General features: G+C 48.6%; 1 protein-coding gene across 1 annotated transcript in view; it reads left to right on the top strand.

Moving 5' to 3' along the window:
- The first annotated feature begins 239 nt into the window (after window positions 1-239).
- The window catches only part of Bdkrb2 (bradykinin receptor B2), a 27859-nt gene continuing 8244 nt past the window's right edge, over window positions 240-19854 (top strand). The window contains exon 1 of the mRNA XM_028764580.1: window positions 240-311. The gene's annotated coding sequence lies outside the window, so the exon portion shown is untranslated. The remainder of the gene's footprint in view (window positions 312-19854) is intronic.

Genomic DNA, 19854 nt, shown 5'->3' on the forward strand with positions numbered 1-19854 from the left:
CCCAACTTGGTCTCCGCACCTAGGAGGTCCAAAAGCACCCCCAGCTAGGAACTGCTACTGATCCGGGAGCCAGGAGCTGATCTGGGCTGGAGGTGGAAGGGGGGAGGTGCCCAGGAGAGTGATGACATCACCGGCCAGCCCTTGAAAGATGAGCTGTTCCCCCTGCCACTCCAGCTCCGCTCCTCAGGAGAGTGGGTAGGACTGTCGGGGACGGCGGCGGCGGCGGCGGCGGAGGCGGCGGTGTGGCAGGCAGTCGCTGAACCCGGACCGAGGGACTCCCCACAACACAGGCACGGCTCGCTCAAGAAAAGGTGAGTGTCCGGCAAGAGTTCGTTCACGGAGAGCGCAAGTATCCCAGCACAGAGAGGGCCTGGCCCCAGCTGAGACTGAGTCCCAGGCTCCCAGGGGTTCTATGGGGAACTGGAGGAAGATTCCTTCCTCCCCTAGGTCTGAGAAATGGCAGGAGGAAGGGTTACAGATATTTACAGGCAGGGGGTTTGCCTTGCCTGTTCCAGCGCATCTTTTCCCTGTGAGTGACCTGTGGTTTGAGTTTTATATGCTCCATGAGTACACCTTGGGCTAAAGCATTAAGTGTGCTAGCCAGCAGGACAGGTGTCCAGAGTCCAGCTTTTTATTCACTGGACCACTGACGGTCTTTTGTGACCCCCGGAGAGTCTCTGTCATGTCTCTTGAGTCTTGTTTTCTCTGTCTGTAAGGTGTGTTTGGCTGCTCTTCGGAGCGTAGATTAAGACAGAGAGACTTTGTCCCCACTGTCTGTTATGCCTCATCTGAGCCAATGGTGGCAGCTTTAACCCACAAATGCTTAGTGTCCCCCTGCCCTGGTTCTCCATCAAGGTAGTGGTTGTGAGTGAGCTTTGTGTGTTGTCTTGGGTTCAAGTCCCAGCTCTACTTTCACCCCACGGATGATATAGTTGGTGAAGATTTTATATCTCGGGACCAGGGCCACAAAGAAGACGCAGTGGCTCTTTTTTAACTCAGACAGATATGTGGCCGCCCCGCGACATGCCACGTGGGCAGATTGCGTTATCCTGGTTGCTGGTTGGTAGCTCTGTGCCCTGTGTTGGGTGCAGCAGCGATGCTCAGGGGTTAGGCAGGTTAGAATGTGCCTCCCTGAGTCACAAGCTGCCTGTGGCTCTCTCAAGCCGTCCACAGGAAGCACGAGCTCTGCTGGGTGTGGTGCCAGCCATAACTCCTGCCCCTTCTGTGTCAGAGAAGGGCTTGCAGAGGATCTGATCCCCTTCTGTACCCTAAGAGCAGTGTGGGTGATGGGAACACCCCACAGTTGAGAGACTCTGGGAGCAGAAAGTTTGCTGTTTTCCTCTGCTTGGATTGGGGTAGGGACAGGCAGGAAAGGAGGGTTGGAAAAAATATTAAAAATGGAAAAGCTCCTGTGCTTGCCTGACAGTCGACTTTAGGAGTCCATGACAGTTCTACCCTGAACTTGCGCACTGCAGCTTGATGTGTTTAAAAAAAAAGCCCCTTGTAATCATACCCTGCAAGGCCCCCCGTACAGATGGGGAAACTGAGTCTGAAGGAGGCCACACCTTCACCAATGTCCTTCTTAACATTGCCAAGAGACTTTCATAACTTCACGGGACTCAGCCTCTGTCACCTTTAAAAAAGGAAGAGATGGAGTGGCTGACCCTGTGTAAGGATGCTGCCCTCTACAAGGGATCCATCAGATGCCGAGCAAAGGGGGTCAAGCCCAGAGCAACTGGACCATGTAACTTCTGCTAACACAGTGACTGGCTGGACAAGAATTTCAGGGTATCTGAATGACATCAGGGCTACCCCTCTCTGCTGTTCAGGTGTGGCCTGTAAGGGACCACATGGGCCAAGGGAGAGTCGTACAGCCTGCCATGGGACCTGGGCTTCCAGAATGAAGGCGGGACCTCCACCTCTGTATCTGCTCGTGGGATAGACAGCCGTCTGCTTTAGAACTGGGCCCCAGGTCACTATTTGCTGAAGAAAATGAAGAAGGCTTTGCTGAACGGACGGCCTCCATGTTCATACAGAAAGCTCTGAGAACACACAGCTTGGTGCTGAGTTAAAGCAGCTGGTTTGGGAAGGTGACACTGTGTGAGCAGCCTGTGAACCCTTTGAACTGTCCCCTTCAGTTTTCTGTGAACCTACAGCTGTTCTTGGGAAAAGCATGTGGATCGGGTGGGTTTGTTTTGCTTTAAGAAGTCAAAGGTCATGAGTTAAAGAACCCATTGACACCAGAGACCCAAGTGATTGCTTCCAACGTGGTCCTTGGCCCGGGAAACCCATAAACAACATTCTTAGTGTACATGCTGGACCAGTGTGCATCTCAGGACCAGGAAGCTGGCTGTTACCCATGACCCATCTCGGGAGGGCTCGAAGGCCAGCAATCCTCTCCTCAGGTGGAGGTAGCCAGCTTCCCCAGAACCACAGACCATGTACTGTTTGGACGATCGATACAAGCGAGCTCTCCTGGGCCAGAATGTCCACAGCCCTGTCATCTGCCCTCTATGAGAGGGTTACACGGCAAGCTTTCCCAGTTTTCTGGGGAGCCTACACCCAAGACACACACCCAGGGCTGCATTCCAGAGCAAACTGAAGAATCCCTCTCTCCCTCTGATTCAGTCACCAAGGTGGGGGTCTCTGAGACTCTGGAGGCCAAAAAGTGTGGAGCCCTACAGGCCCCTCCCCCTCAGCCACTTCATCAGAGGTCAAAGTGAGGAGGGACAGCAGGACATTGGGTCCTAACCTCAATGGTACCACTTACAGATAGTCTCTGATTGCTTGCTTGTGGTAGGGACAATTGTCCCCACTTCAGAGGAGCCCTGCAAAGCTCCTCAGAGGACAGACTAGAGGGAATACCCCAGAGAATGAGACACCCCCTTTCCCTCCTCTCCTCTCCCCTCCTTCTCTCCTCTTCCCTCCCTTCCTTCTCTCCTCTCCTCCCCTCCTCTTCCATCCTCTCCTCTCCCCTCCCCTCCTCTCCCCTCTACTGTCATCCCCTCTCCTCCCTTCCCCTCCCCTCTTCTCTCCTTTCCTCTCCCCTCCTCTCTTCTTTCCTCCATTCTTCTGAAGCTAGGCTAGAATTGAATCCCTCCTTCCCATACCACGTAGCCTAGGGCAAGCCATTTAGCTCTCTGACCTTGGTTCCTTCAGCTATAAATAGTAACTGAATCAGAAACTACCTAAAAATTCAAATCGGAAACCCCCCTGAGAGTCTGGAGCTCTGAGGGACAGCCCTAATCTCCCACAGCAGTACCTCTGGAAGGCCAGTCACAAGGAAGGTTAAGGAAGGAGAAGCCACTGCAGTTACGCTGCTGAAGAACAGCCAGTGGGCAGGGGCTTCTGTGGCAGCCTGCCGTGGATTATGAAGCACCAGTGGAGCGTAGGATCCCGACACACTAAGATCTTAGCTTGAGAGATGCATGTCCGTTGTTCTGACATGACTATCGATTTTTTCCTGCGATGTATTCCATAAAGAAACACTCATATGTGAGTTTGTTTTTTTTAAGTGAGCACCAGGGCTATACCTCAGAGCACTTATCTAACATGAGGAAAGTCCTGGATTTCTTTCCTCGCACCTCAAAAAATGAGGTGTTGTGGTGACTGGTTATGTTTCAACTTGATACAAGCTAGAATTATCTGAAGTGAGGAAACCTCAATTGAGGAGATGCCTCTACAAGCCTGCAGGCAAGCCTGTGGGACATTGTCTTAATCAGTAACTGATGTGGAAGGAACCAGTCCACTGTGGTCAGTGGTCTTGGGTTGTATAAGAAAGCAAATTGAGCCAGCAGCTTTCCTCCATGGTTCCCGTTGACAGTTCCTGCCTTGGCTTTCCGCCGCCGTGGACTGTGTTCCAGGATTTGTAAGCCAAATAAACCCTTCCCTCCCCAGACTGCTTTTGGTGGTGATCTTTCTCAGAGCAATAGAAAGCAAGCTGAGACAGAGGGTTGCTCAGTGAACGCAGAGAAGTAGGACAGGGTAACTGGAAGTGTCTGTGTCATGGGCCTTGGTCATGGGCCTCTTGGTCATGGGCCTCTGCCTGTGAGAATCAGGAGGCATCTGAAAAGGGAAGGGATGGGATGATAAGAGACAGCCTGGTGGCCTTCAGGGAGGAGGGTAACAGGGCTGGATCACACCAGGAGGGAGGCTTAGGGTCGCCTTGCTTCCTTCCATACTCTTTGAAATTATCATGGGCCTGCAAGTCCCTTGGCAGAAACTTAAATGAAATCTTAGACGCAAAGACAACAGGACTAGAAATAAGAAGACAAGCTAGGTGAGGCCTTGCACCTGAAATCTCAGCACCCAGAAAGCCGAGGCGGGAGGATGGCCCCAAGTATAAGACCAGCCTGGATGACCTGAATTCTATACCAGCAGCCCGGGTTTACCTATATCTCAGTAGCTATAAGATCTGAAAAGGTGGAGAGGAGAAACCACACGCCAGGCTTGCATCAGGTAGCCAGCCCTGTAGAGCAGCACTGGGGTCGGGGTGAAGTCAGGGGTGGGGTTTGAGGATGGCAGAACAAACCATCCTTGGGTCTTCAGAGTCTTACTGGGACTAAGTGCAAGAATGGAATCACTAAGTACCTACCATGTGGTGCTTGGCTTGGTGTTGAGCCCTGGAACTGGAGAGGGTGTTTGTTTGTTTTTGTTTGTTTGTTTGTTTGTTTTGAAACCACCTCTACTAAACAGACTCACGGTGTATGGGGTTCCTTGAAACAGCCTCTGCTCACGCAGACTCAGATTCCGAGGAGGGATTTGCCTTTCTGGGCTGAAAAAGATAAAGCATCCTGATTGAGTATTCCAGCCAAATAGAAAATTTGTCATGCTAAATAATGTACTAACAACGGGGTTGCAACATTATAGAAAAGATACTTATGATCAAATGCTTCCAATTAAAGTCTAAGCTATGGCCCTAAAGCTGGTTAGAACCTGACAGAGATGCTTAATGAAAGTCTGGAATGGTTCCTCAGAACAGATAAACAGTTTGTAACTACTGGGGACTAAAGTCTCACAGAACTTCACCCAAAGGGGAAAATGGAAGAGAGAGGGAGGGAGGAAATGAGAAGTGTGCTAGCGTTTTCCACCTTGTTCTTTTCAAGTGTGAGTTGTGTGTGCGCCCACACACATGTGCGTGTGTGGTATCCATGAGTGTGTTCCTGTGCCCTCAACATGCAAGCCCCCGTGAGACCACAAGTCAAACCTTGGGTGTCTTCCTGCGTTACTCTCAATATTTTCAGAGTCTCTCCCTGAACTTGGAGCTTGCCAACTGGTAGACTGGCTTGCCAGGGAGCCCTGGGAACCCTCCTGTCTCTACCTTCTCTGTATATGGGTTACGAGGACATACCCTGATTGTATGTGTGCATGCACAGGTATGACAGGTGTGTGTGTGTGTGTGTGTGTATGTGTGTGTGTGTGTGACAGGTGTGTGTGTGTGTGCATGTAAAGGCCAAAGGTCAACACTGAGTTTCTTACTTATTCTGTAGCTTTTCACCTTAGAGACAGGGTCTCACTGAATCTGAGGTTCCCCATTTCAGCGACCCACTGGCCTTCACCCTCTGAGATTATTCATGTGTGCCTTCGTGCCTGGCTTTCCTGGGTGTTGAGGATCCGAACTCAGGTCTTCAGGGTTGTGTGACAAGCCCTTTACCATTAAGCCATCTCTACAGCCACTGTTTTTATCGTGTCTGGGAAAGGAATCATTTCTCTACTCTTGGCGTTAATCAGCAGATACGGATTCTCATGTCTGTCTGTAATTTAAAGACAGCCATTAGCAGGGAAGTAGAAATGGAACCCGTGACATGGCCCCGACAGTTGCAGGCATCAACTGTGTGTTCCAGGCCTGCCAGAAGATCTCAGCAGGTAGGGATTAATATTGATAGACACCTCGTGTATAAAGCTCTGAAAGGCCGTTCTGTGGAAATTAACATCTGATATAAAATCTTGAAAATTCTAGAAATTATTCCTAAAACTCATTCATCAAAGAGTTGTGGTGAAATTGCAGATATTTGAGAAATGAACAACTCTATGATAACCCTACTCACTAAACTTAGGGGACACAGCCAGAGGACAATCCATTCCTTCGGAAATGTCAGTTACAAAACCATGAAGGTTACAAACATGAATTCATTCAAATTCACTTAAAAATATATCTATAGCTAAGTTAGGCTTGGTAGCACAGGTTTGTAGTCCCAGATGCCCAGGAGGCTGAGGTGGATAGATTACAACCCTAAGACCAAACAGTCGGACAATGCAGTAAGGCATTCCTATCTCAATAAAAATTGACTGGGACTGTAGCTTTGCAGGACAGTGCCTGCCTGGCATCCACAAAGCCATGGGTTCAAACCCCAGCACCAGAAAACAATATTATATGATGAATAATGACCAGAAAGAAATAGTGGGAAATGACCGCGCACACACACATACATGCAAAAAAAACCCCACCCCACCCCACCCCCCAAAAAAAACAGAGGAATAACTGGAAAGAAGAAAAATACTGATGTTGAAAATCTTGCTGGGTGTGGTGGCACACACCTTTAGTCCCAGGATTTGGGAGGCAGAGGCAGGAAGATATGAGTTCGAGGCCAGCCTGATCTATTAGAATGAGTTCCAGGACAGCCAGGGCTACACAGAGAAAAAAAAGCAAACAAACAAGCAATTTAAGGAGAAGCGGGGAACTGGCTCTTTCTTTGTGGTGTACATTATGTCTGTGCAAGGGTTTCATTACAGCATCCTCATGTGTACATGTGTGCCATGTACTTGTTCACATTCCCGTCAGTCCCTTCTCTTATCTTCCCACTGAAGAGAGGGATGGAGAAGGGGAATGTGAGTGTGGCTGGTCTGAGGAGACAGGTCAGTTGCTGGGTGGTCAGGAGTAGTCTGTAGGTCACGCTGGGGTCAGCAGTGCTCCAGCCTTTACTGAGACTGCATTGGAGATGTCGGAGCCGCTCAGCTAGGGGTCTCCACCAACTCCCCAGAAAGATCTCTCTCTTCCCATCTGGCCTTCAGGAGGTTACTGTTTTGGACAGAAGGCTCCTTGACTCCAGAAAGGCACGCTGCGGGAAGAAAGTGCCTCCCTCACTCCTGTTTGAACGTCACATGTCTCTAGCTCAGTTTTCTCCTGGAGTTTCCTCTAGGCTCACAGCTGTGTGATTATTTGACCAGTGTTTAGAAATTAGGACCAATTGGTCTTGCCCAGCAGTCTAGGGTTCCGCTCTGCCCACGTGGAAGCTGACTTCTCTGGGCTTCTTCTTTCTCATCTGTATGTGTCTGCAGGAGCATGGTTGGGTGGGGACAGAACAGGGGTGAATTCTCTCTCTCTCTCTCCCTCTCCTCCTCCCTCTCCCTTTCCCTTTCCCTCTCCCCCTCCCCTTCTCCTTTTAACTCTTGTTCTTTTCTTATACATTACATCCTCCCAATCCCCTCCCCCAGCCTTCCCTCTCCTCCCCCAGATCAACCCCTCACCTGTTGCAGGCCTCCTGAGAATGTGTATCTAACAAGACCCAGCAAGATACAATAAGCCGTAAACCACTAGTTGAGCCTGCCCTGGAATCCCTTGATCAGAGACCTCTGCCTACAGGAGCCAGAGCCTAATGGGAGATTGTGTAGGCTTCAAGTTCAAGTCCCGTACCCTGTTAAGCAGAAAGTCTAAATAGGGGAAAGGGCATAGTGTGAGCTGGAAACAGCCAGGTATGCCACACAGCACGTATGGAAGTATGTTTAAGCCCTATCCTGGCCCCAGGGACCATCTCCACTCAAGCTTGTCACTGCTACTCATTCAGATAAACTTGCTCTCTAGGTGACGTGTCGCCACCTGACAGTCTGAAAAGGTGACATAGTGGCTGAAGGAGCATTTGAACCTGGCTTGGCTCTTGTGTCGGCTGGCCTCCCCAGACAGACAACTACACAGGCTGGCTGAGGGTGGCAGGACCCTGAGCCCCAAGCTAGGTACTTCTTCACAGTGAGAGAAATCCCAGAACCACTGAGACCTGGTGTGACTTGCCTATCCCCTCCCTCTGCAGCCTGGGACTTCCCAGCAATGGACACACACTCAGTCTGAAGATAAACACTAGTGAGAGGCTTCCTTCACGAATGGCCTGGGCAGTTCTTTCCCAGAATGCCTTTTGGTGCCTGTGACTAAGAGAATGGAAGTGGAGACATCTTGGCCCCTGACTGCTCAGAAAATCATCTTTAGAGTAAGGGGAAAGAGAAAGCAACTGTGAGGCCTGAGTCAGGCAAGGGTGTTGGCATTGATGAGTGACAGGGTGAGCATGCGGTCCTCACTGTACCGGCACACCAACAGCCTTAGCCTGCAGCTCCTTTGCCTGCGGGCGGGAACTCGAGCTCAGAAAGCTGGTCACATCACAGGCAAATGACAGGGCTGGAATTTGAATGCCAAGCAGTATGCCTCCCTCCTGGCAATTTGTACTCAGAACGTGTATCTGGTACACCAGAGTTTGAGCGACTTGGGGAGCAGGCGAAAGGACCCTCAAACCTGGAGTACAGTGAGTTCCAGCTCCTCCAAACTCCAGCAGCTGAGAAAAAATGAAGCCCTACCTTCTCGTAGGCTGTGGAAAAAGTTGAGAGGACAGCATCCCCCCACTCTGAAAGCATTTTTACATTTCGAGGAGGAAGACTAGGTAAACAGCACTAGCTGCCTTGGGGCTTTCCTTATTCTTTGCAGAGGTTCCTACTCTGCCTTGAGAGTCAGACTGCGCAGGAGTGAACGGCAGATTCCAACAGAGCAGAGTCCATATACAAGAGAGACATGGGCTGTGATTCTGGCCTCATCTAGTGCCCAGCACTGTTACAAAGTACCCGAGGCAGATAACTTTGTAAATAAAGGGAGCTTTACCCACAGGTGTGGTAGGATACATCTGGAATCCCAGCACCAGGGAGGCTGAGGCAGGAAAGAGGGAGACATGGGGGCAGGAGGAGGCTAGGAAAGAAAAGAGCTTAATTAACTTATAGTCCCTGTTGCTAAAAGTTGACCCTTGAAGCCCCTCCCCTTGTCTGTCAATGTTAGAGTGAATGACAAGGACAGAAGTGTACCCCTTCTGAGACCATGCCTCCAATGACTTAAAAGCCTCCCGGTTAGACCCTACCTCTTAAAGGTTCCTCACCACCACCTCCCAACACTGCCACCTTGGGAACCTTGGTAGACAGACTCAGATGAGCACAGCACATGAGGAACAGTCCTCTGTGAACAGAGATAACAGGGAGACTTGCTCACGTGGGGTGTGCTTAAAGGACTCATCATGAAAATGACACTCAAGGATGACCAGACCCATGAGGACACTGGAGGGACCCATTTCTGCCCATCTCCTGGGGTTTCATTGGGCCATGGCTGCATGAAGGAGGCACATTGGATTTCATGATCCCCGGAGGGCTTTGCGGCATGGTAGGGAGCCTGATGGTCCCAGAATCCCACCTCTGAAGTCTTTCCAGATGACCTGGTTCTTCCCAAGTACACAGAAGCCCTCTGATTCACCTATGGTAGTTAGGCAACCAGAGAATCATGGGAGAAACAGTTTAACATTTCATGTTAAACAAAAACACTGTGCGTTTATTTGCCAGCTCCTACATAAGCAAGGCCCGACTGGTTGTCTTTCTTATACAAACTAACCATAATTCACTCTCTATTTTGTTTTTTAAAGGAAAAAAAATGCAAGGCTTGTTATTGCAAAAGTACCGTGGGTCGGCACGTGTGTGCCAGCCTGTGCACGCCTGTGTGGAACTCAAAAGTCAATATTGGTGTCCTCCTTTATCGCTTTCCACCTATTCTTTTGAGACAGACTCTCTTTCCAAACCTGTAGCCCAACTTTCAGTTAGACCGAGTGGCCTTTCTCTGCCTTTCCCCAGCGTTGAGGTTAAAGCACGCACTGCTATGGCCAGTTTTGCTGTGTCTGCTAAGGATCTGAGGCTTCTCCCAGTCCCATAGATGTTCTTCACTTAAAAAGCAAACTTAGGAACCTCTACAAAGAATAAAGGAAGTCCAAAGCAAACAGTGATCCTGTGGCTAAAGACACTGGCCACTCCTCGGCCGCACACCCTCCAGAAGGTAGATTCTGAGATGTGTAAACGGTTTAATGGCCTGAGTTTGTAAGGTCGGAAGACTTCAGGAATAGATTCTCGTTTTGGCAAGCTCCGAGAGGTATCCTATAGCAGTCAGTCATTGCACGGGCGTTGAATAGCATCTAACCGGTGGCCCCTGGGGACGAGCGTGTCCCTGCACGAAGCATTTCCTGTCCTTTCATGCCTCTCAGAAACAGCACCCAAAAGGTAACAGCCCCCTTTTTTAAAGGTTGCAATTTATTCACTAAATTATGCCAAAAATCTAATTTTCTGGAGGCAGAATTGGAGGCTGTTCTGCCCCCTCCTGCTCCCCCACCGTATTCAGAAACTGCCACCTATTGCTGCTTCTTCCCTTGGTCTGTATCCTGCCACATGCAGACCCGGCTGTTTTTTTACATTGTCTTGGCTCTGAGGTCCCTGTAGGGATGGACAATCAAGAGTGGATCCTTGCAGATGGGCAAGCTGCTGCTTCAATAGATTAATTACATTCTCATCTGTAATCCTGAAAATTGATGGAACACTACTAGCTGTCTACTCCAGGCACCCCTAAGGTCTAGAGTACTTAGGACACACCACTAATGGAGAAACAGATGCGTGACCCAGCTTCCCCAGGGCAGGCTTTGGATTGGGACAGGATCCATCAGGTCAGGCTGGCAATGAGCTGGCTGGGCAGGGAATCTGGATGGATTTATCTCTGGGTCCAGGATGTGAAGAGCTGGTGGAGTCAGCAAGCCCGCACATGTCAAAGCTCTGCTCAGTCTCAGCTCAGTCTGGGGATTTTCCACCCATGTTGACTCTCATGTATGTTCAGGTCCTGGCTGAGGCCTCCCAGGCTTGGGACAGGTCGTGAGTTCCCTCCAAGTCCCCTCCTGCTAGCTGAGCAACAAATTAGGCTCTCCTGATTGTAGGCTGAGGGTGGGATGTTTCCGTAATAGATAATTGTGACAAGAAGGTGGCCTGATGGGAACAGGGCTCACTGCTCAAGCACGAGGGAAGACCTGAGTTCAATCCCAGAACCACTTTAGTAAAATCCAGGTGTCAGCTAGGGAAGTGGTTCAGTGGTTAAAAGCCCTGCCTGCTTTTTCCAAAGGACCCAGGTTCAGTTCCCAGCACCCACATGGAGGCTAACAACTGTCTGTAATGCCAGTTCCAGAGATCTGATGCCCTCTTCAGGCCTCCGCAGGCACTGCATGCACATGGTGGTATATGGACAAACATGGAAGCCAAACACCCGTGCACAATACAAACACACAGACATACATAAATCTAAAAAGAAAAATCAAGGTGTAGTGGTGCACACTTATCATCCAGCCCTGGAGAAGCAGGGACAGGGATAAGGGTAGGTGGATCCCTGGGCCTAGATGGCTACACTGGGCTATTTAGATTAGCTATCAGTGGAGACAATCTCAGAAAAGAAGGTAGACGGCACCTAACGGAAACAGCTGCTATCATCTGGTCTACATACACATATGCATGTATGCGTGCACACACATGGACACACACACGCACAAGCTGTCATCTGGACTATACACTCATGCACATTTATGCATACAGAGAGAGAGAGAGAGAGAGAGAGAGAGAGAGAGAGAGAGAGAGAGAACTCTTGAGAAGTCTATAAAAGCAGGATATGTGCAGATACAGGGGGCCACCCTTGTAGCAGTACCCAATTAATACACAAATTGATCCTGGTAGTGGTGGCATTCCTTGATACCTGCCCCAATGTTCTGGGTTCCCGAATGAGAGGCACACACACACACAGCCCTTATATTTTAATATGTCTTAAACAGTTCAATGGTTGGGCCACTTCCTAAACTCTACATAGCTAATCTACCTCCTTCCGATATTCCCGAGTTATTATTTATTAAAATCTATATTTTATCTTTGATGCCGTGGACCCAGTTGGGTAGCCCTCTTGGGGCTGCCCTTCTCTGTCTCCTACATGGCTATGCTCTCTGCCCCACACCTCCTCAGGTGTAACATCTCCTCTCTTCTATCTTTGCTCAGCATGGTGGGTGCTTTTCATTTGGGAAGCTTTAATTAATGTTTAGCCACGCCCTTGGCACTCCACACCTGGGCATCCTTCAGGATGCAAACACCCGCTCTGACAGACATTTCTGATCTCGAGAACTGGCTGGTTTTCTACCCAGCACGGTCCCTCCCACAGTGTTGCTGGAAAGACTGAGCTGCCCTTGGCTATCCTGACACACCATTGCCACCTCTGTCCCTAAATAAGTTATTACACATATTTGCATATGTATTATTTGGTTTATGTGTATTCACATGTGCATGTCCACATGCATGTGTAGGTCAGAGGAAAACTTGTGGGAGTTGGTTCGCTCCTTCCACCATGTGAACCTCAGGAATTGAACTTAGCAGCAAGCGCCTTTGCCCACTAAGGCAGTGGGTCTCAACCTGTGGGTCTATAACCTCTTTGAGGTTAAATGACCCGTTCACAGAGTTGTGTGACACCACTGTAAAACACAGATACTTACATTACAGTTCATAATAGTAGCAAAATTACAGTTATGAAGCAACAACAAATGTAGTTTTATGGTTAGGGGGTCACCACAACATGAGGAACTATATTAAAGGATCAGAGCCTTAGAAGCTTTAGAACCATTGCCCTAAGCTGTGTCACCTGCCCAGTGGACCTCTGTTGACCAAGGAGACAATGATGCCAGCTGGCCAGAGACGAGCCAAACCTCACAGGTTAAAGACATGGTACCTGCCACAACACTGTCCTCATCTGAGAGGTCACTCCAAAGCCCCAGATTGTGATCTGTGCTTTTCATGAGATAGCTGTTAATGAAGGGTTCCCACAGCCCTTCCCTCAGATTCGAGAACTTTCTAGGTTGCCTCAGAATTAAGATACATTTTTTTTCTACTGAATTTGGAGCTGGAAGTGATAAGTTGGTCTCAAAATGGAGGACTACCATCCAAAGACACCAGAACAGTTGAGGAAGCTGTTTATTGGTTATCTGAGATTTGAAACTACAGATGTCGACTTAAGAGACCGTTCTGAGAAGTGGGGCACACTTATAGACTGTGCAGTGATGAGGGATCCCTAAATTAAACGTTCCAGGGGCTTTGGGATTGTGAGCCACTCTTGTGCTGAAGAGGGGATCTTGCAGTGTGTGCTCGGCCACACGAGGTTGATGGGTGTGTGGTGGATTCTTGTAAAGCCTGGTGAACACTTAACAGTGAAGAAAAATTTTTGTTGGTGGCTGTATTAGTCAGGGTTCTCTAGAGTAACAGACCTTATAGAATGAATCTCTCTGTATACAGAAAGGGAATTTATTAACGACTTGTAGGCTGTGTCCAGCTAATCCAATGGCTGCCTATGAACAGAAAGTCCAAGAATCCGGTAGCTACTTAGTCCATGAGGCTGGATGTCTCAGCTGGCCTTCAGTACACACTAAAATCCTAAAGAAGTAGGCTCTAATGCCAGTGAAGGAATGCACTTCTGTTACGGAGTTTGTGACCCCCTAAGAAAAAAAACCCATAGATGCAATTTAATTATAATGAAAAGATTTATTGATTAGCTGCTAGCAGGATGAACAATCTCTGAGCCAAATTTGAGATCACCATGAAGGAGGGGTGTGGGGAAGGATTTTAAAGGGGAAAATCACACAGGAACCTTCAAAGCCTATGCAAGCAAGCAAATAGTGTTCTGTTCTGCCAAGGGCTTAGGGCAACTCAAAACAACCTTTGGGCATCCACGTAAGCAAGTTACAGAAGCAAAAAGGCAGTTAGTCAGGGCTGTACGGTTTTGCGGGGGGCGTCACTGAGTTGGAGTTACTGGAAACTTATCTTCCAGGGACTGGAGTCAGAGACAAACAGCTTGTGGGTACCAAGGTGGATGCCATAACACTTAATAGCAAGCAAGGCAAGACCAAGCAGGCAAAGAGCAAAAGCTTCCTTCTTCCATGCGTGCACATACATATACATATACATGTACATATACATCATATACATATACACCATATACATATACATCATATACATCATATACACATACATCATATATATCATATACACCATATACACCATATACACATACATCATATACATATACATCATATACATATACACATATATATCGTATACACATACACACACATATACATCATATACATATGCCTATGCCTATACCTATACATATACATATACATATGCCTCCCGCAGAAGGCATGGCCCAGATTACAAAGTATGTCTCGAGATCCAGATTGTTTTGTTTTGTTTTGTTTTGTTTTGTTTTGTTTTTCGAGACAGGGTTTCTCTGTGTAGCCCTGGCTGTCCTGGAACTCACTCTGTAGACCAGGCTGGCCTCGAACTCAGAAATCTGCCTGCCTCTGCCTCCCAAATGCTGGGATTAAAGGCGTGCACCACCACTGCCCGGCTCGAGATCCAGATTAAAGGTGTGGATCTTTCTACTTCAGCTTAATCAGAAATGCCTCGCTGGTGCAGCTTCCATTTTTGGATTTGTAGTTCACTCCTGATGTAGTCAAGTTGACAGCTAAGAATAGCCTTCACACTGGTATTAGAGAAGATACAGGAGAACATACTCCAAAGGGCTACTTTGGGAAATATGGCAAGACCGAAGCCATAGAAGTTATGGAAGACAGGGAGAGAGGAGAGAAGAGAGGGTTTGCTTTTGTAACTACTGATGATCACGGCACAGTTGGTAAGACTGTTAGTCTCCCTCACAACTAATGGGCATCCGTGTGGGTGGAAAGGCCCCTTTCTGAACAAGAGGTGGAGTCCGCTGGATCACAGAGAGGTTGTGGGGGTGGATCTGGCAACTCTGTGGGCCGTGAAGGAAACTTTGGAGGTGGTAGAGGCAACTTTAGTTGTGGTGGAAACTTTAGTTGAAGAGGATGCCGTGGCGGTGGGCGTGGTGACAGTGGAGGTGGGTGTGGAGGTGGTGACGGCGTACATAATGGATTTAGAGGTGACAGTGACAGTTGCAGTGGTCCTGGTTACAGTAGCAGTGGAAGTTATGGTGGTGGTGGACCAGAACATGGAAGCCAAGGAGGTGGGCATGGTGGAGGCGAAGGTTACGGTGGAGGAGGACACGGTGGTCAGGATGAAGGAGGAGGTTTTGGTGGAGGTAACTATGGTGGGGGGGCTACAATGCTTTGGAAATTACAGTGGACGACAGCAATCAGAGTATGGACCCGTGAAGGGTGACAGTTTGGTGGAAGGATCCCGGGTGTTCCGTGGCTGTGGCTATGAATCTGAAGGGGGAAGGGGGCGGGTGTGGCAACAGAAGGTTTTAAAAACGGCAGAAAACGGCTCCGCTTCTTAGCTGGAGAGCGTGGGGAGTTGTCAGGAAAGCTGCAGCTCACACTGAGACAGTCGTCTCCAAACCAGAGGAATAAAATCTACCACAGGAGGAACGGTGAGCCACAGTCAGGAAAGTTCCTGCAGATGACATGGGAAACCCTTCTTGTTCAGGATGGTCATAGACACTTTGCAAAAGCACGGCCGTTGATGCCCGTACCGAAGGGTCAGTTAGATGCTCATTCCTGGAGTCTTTCATCGGCTGCAGCCTTTTCTTTTCCTTTTCACTACCTCGGGTATATTGCCCTGAAAAATGTGGTAGTGGTACCAGGAAATAAAAAAAAATTAAGGAAATTTTAACTTAAAGAAAATAAAAGATCTATTTCCATATATTAAGACAGATCAGTAAGAAGCTGGTCCAGATGGAGACAGTGACACAGGGAATGACAGCTGCTCAGGATTTGTGTACTACAGGAGGGTCGGGGCTCCGTGCTGTATAGAAGCTGGACTGGCTGTGGGTTGGAAGTCATTAAAGCCTAAGGACAATCACAATGTGTCTTATGAAGCTGCTCTGTCTATTAGGTATTGGTTTGAAGTCTCCACAACATGGGGTTCCAGCCCAGTCAGCCTGAGTTGAAACCCCAACTCCTACGTGTACCCCGTGCCTCAGTTTACCTATCTGTAAAATGGGGCTGATAGGAATCGTGTCTACATGCAGAGTATCTGTCATGTGCTCAGAAACACGGAAAGGAGACACACGGACATGTGTGGCCCTCAGGTTATATCTTCACCAGTCTTCCCAAGATCCTGTTTAGAGAAGTCAGCCCAGTTCATCAAAAATTGGGATGGTTTGTCCCATGGTTTCTAGTGAGTATAGACAAAAATCAAGACACTGCCCCTGTGTCACCCGAATCCAGGCTAGACGTGAAACAGCAGGCGTGGCTCAGCCTTTGCTATGCTCTGTGACTCTCTCTGGGGCCCTTGCTCTGCAGCTCAGCGCTCAGAACCCTGCTTCCCTCCCACGCCTTCTGCCTTCCTTCCGGGAAATGCTGGCAGAGCCCAGAGTGCTGGAATTCTGAAGGGTTGCTGCCTCTCTTTTGAGGAGCTCCCCTTTCAGCAGACAGAGGTCATGTGACCCAGGAGCCCAGGCTCCTCAGAGGCTGAGGGGAGCTCCGCAGGGAGCCATCCCCTCTCTCAGCCATGGCCAGTGATGGGAGCTGGCCAAGAGGGACTCAGTCCATCTTTGGGTGCCAATGAGAGAGGAGGGGAGGGAGGGAGAGCGGAGAGGAAGAGGGAAGGGAGAGAGAGAGGCTTGCATGCTTCTCTGGATGGGGACCCTGAGTCATCTATAACCCGTTCTCTTGATGAGGAAATGGAAGGTTCATGGAAACCACACATTTACTCAAAGACACACCTGGTCCCCAGGGCTCAACTCCAGATCAACCTCCTCCATTTCTTGGCTCTAATGTCCCAGACTATGAGTGCTGTCGAAGGCCCTCAGTGCAGCGGGGAGAGGCTGCAGAGTCGCAGTTATCCTGCAGGGCCCACTGACTCCCTAACTCCCTCACTGCCCTGAGGAATCGCTCACCAGAGCACGTGTTCCGTCTGGACGCACAGCAGCCTTCTTCTCTGATGTAGTTTTCTGGTTTTGTTCTGTGGGAAAGATTCCTATTGCCTCCTGCGACCAGTGATTATTTCAGTGCTCGTGACAGGAAGGCCGGGGCGGTGAGAGGCGTGGGAAGACTGAGTCTTTACCCTTTACCTTCACAAAAGGCATGTGTTCAACATCCCGTGCATGCCCACAGAATGGGGTGCGGCGGTCTTTGATGCTGGACATGCACACCTCAGCCTTCCACCCCAGAGTGGGGCACCCTCGAGACAAAAGAATGAGGAGCTGGGCTTGGGATTGGAGGTCCCAGATTCAAGGGGAAGTTCAGCTAACCAGGAATGACCTCGGAGGATACATACTTACCCCCTCTGGGCCTCAAGTTCTCTTCTGAAATGCCATCTGAGAGACCTTCCCACTCAAACACTCCATGACTTCATGAAGTTAGAGCCTTAAATTACCGTGTTACCTGAAAGAATGTTCCCAGAGGGTTCCCCCCCACCCCCGACCCAGCTCCACAGCCCCTCTGGCTGCCCCAGTTTTAAACAGGCAAAGTCTTGGCACCAGCTCCAGGCTGATGTGTCTAGGTTAGTGGGGGAAGTGATGGGGGTGGGGGTGGGGGAGCTCTGTTTCCTCCTCTGCAGAAAGACAGGGAAGAGGGTAGGCTGGGCATTTTGCCTTTTGGCACCAGGGCTCTTGTGTCTTATAAAACTGCTTGCTGAAGTCTGCTGTTACTAGGGGAACGGTATACGGTATGCCTGGGCAGTTAACGTGTATCTTACAATGGCTAGCATCCCTGAAGCCTCCCCAAGGGGAGTCCAGTAGTATCTAGCCTAGCAGCTAGAGAAACTCAGGCTGCATTCTCTACAGCTAATGAGTCTTGGAGCTGGCCTTTGGATTGGCTGTAGGTCTTAGTGATAAGATCCTGGGACAGGTCAGGTACCTGGCCTTGTTTTGTCATGTTCCTGAGCACACGTAATAGTGACTGAGAGGCTCAGAATACACACTGGGCATTCTCCCAGAACGCATCCAGTCACTGGAGCAGAGGCACACATAAGCATACATGCATACACAGACATACATACACTATGTACACATACACACAACTGTGTATATATACACAAGCACTGTACACAGATACACACATACTATGTACAAGCACATACATGTACATACATACACATATATACACATACATATGACTATATATACATACACAAACATGTACACATACACACACATACTATGTACATGTGCACAGACATACACACATACATACACTATGTACACATACACACAACTATGTATACATACACAAATATTATGTACAAATATACACACATACTATGTATAAGCACATACATGTACATGCACATACAGATATATACACTTACATATGACTATATATACATGTACACATATACACACACACTACGTGTGCACACATACATATACTATGTATACATACACACAACTATGTATACATACACAAATACTATGTACAAATATACACACATACTATGTATAAGCACATACATGTACATGCACATACAGATATATACACATACATACGACTATATATATATATGTACACATATACACACATACTATGTGCACACATACATATACTATGTATACATACACACAACTATGTATACATACACAAATACTATGTACAAATATACACACATACTATGTGCATATACTGTGCACACACATTCATACACTATGTACACATACACACAACTACGTATACATACACAAACACTGTACACATATACACACATACTATGTACAAACTCATACATGTACATGCACACACACATATATACATATACATGTGCACACACATTCATACACTATGTACACATACACAAACACTATGTACACATACACAAACACTATGTACACATACATACACAAACACTACATATACATACACAAACACTATGTACACACAGACACATACTACATTGTTGTCTAGGGCGTCTCAGCCTGCCAGGGTGTGAGGATGTAGCAGAGGTGCACGACTGTTACCTTTTGCCTCTCTTCTGCAAAGATACCTGCTCTGGAGCAAAGGAGACATGCACATCACCTGCCCACTGTCTGTCAACTAGCCCACGATGACAGAGCATCTGCGATGGGTCAGGTGCTTAGCGGAGGAAGCAAAGGGAATCACGTGGCAATTACAATAAATGTCTGGGGCACGAGGGAGAGACCGCACTACCCAAGCAGCGGGAAATCATAATAACGCTGTCAGGCCAGAGTTTGTCTTGAGAAACAGTACCAGCTAGAGAGTCAGATCACAGGACTTATAGAGAGGAATTGGCTGATAGGCCTGGGAGAGTGTCTGGGTTCCCTGAAACCTGGGGAAGGTCTTTAGGGAAGGGTCAACCCTGTGTTGGACTTAGACTGAACCTGCCAGCCCTAAGGAGTGTTTCTTCATCTTCTGTGAAACTGGGGTCTGCTCTCAATGTCCTCCTTCTGGTGAGATCAGATCCACTCAGCAACCTAAGGCACAGGCTTATCCTTCAACACTGTGTGACACATCCGCTGTCATCTACAAATGTATTTCGTCATGTCCATAGGTACCGAGATACCCGGGGCATAAAAGCCATATGTTGGACATACCTAATGGATGTCTTCCTTGTAGAAAGTCAGAGGCTATAGATTCTACGTAAAGCCACCGCCGTGATACATAGGCCATCATTAGGGGACAGGAGACGTAACAGGGAGCAGTGGTCTCGTCAGGCTGTTACACAGGGATGACCATGGCAAAGCACTTGAAGAAGATCCGTGGGAGGTAGGGGCAGCAACTGGGTAGCAAAGGGGTGTGGCTAGGAGGCGGCAGGCAGAGGGGTGTGGCCAGGAGGCGGCAGGCAGAGGGG

The sequence above is a fragment of the Grammomys surdaster genome, unplaced genomic scaffold (assembly GCF_004785775.1).
Source record: "Grammomys surdaster isolate TR1022 unplaced genomic scaffold, NIH_TR_1.0 144, whole genome shotgun sequence".
Classification (NCBI taxonomy): Eukaryota; Metazoa; Chordata; class Mammalia; order Rodentia; family Muridae; genus Grammomys; species Grammomys surdaster.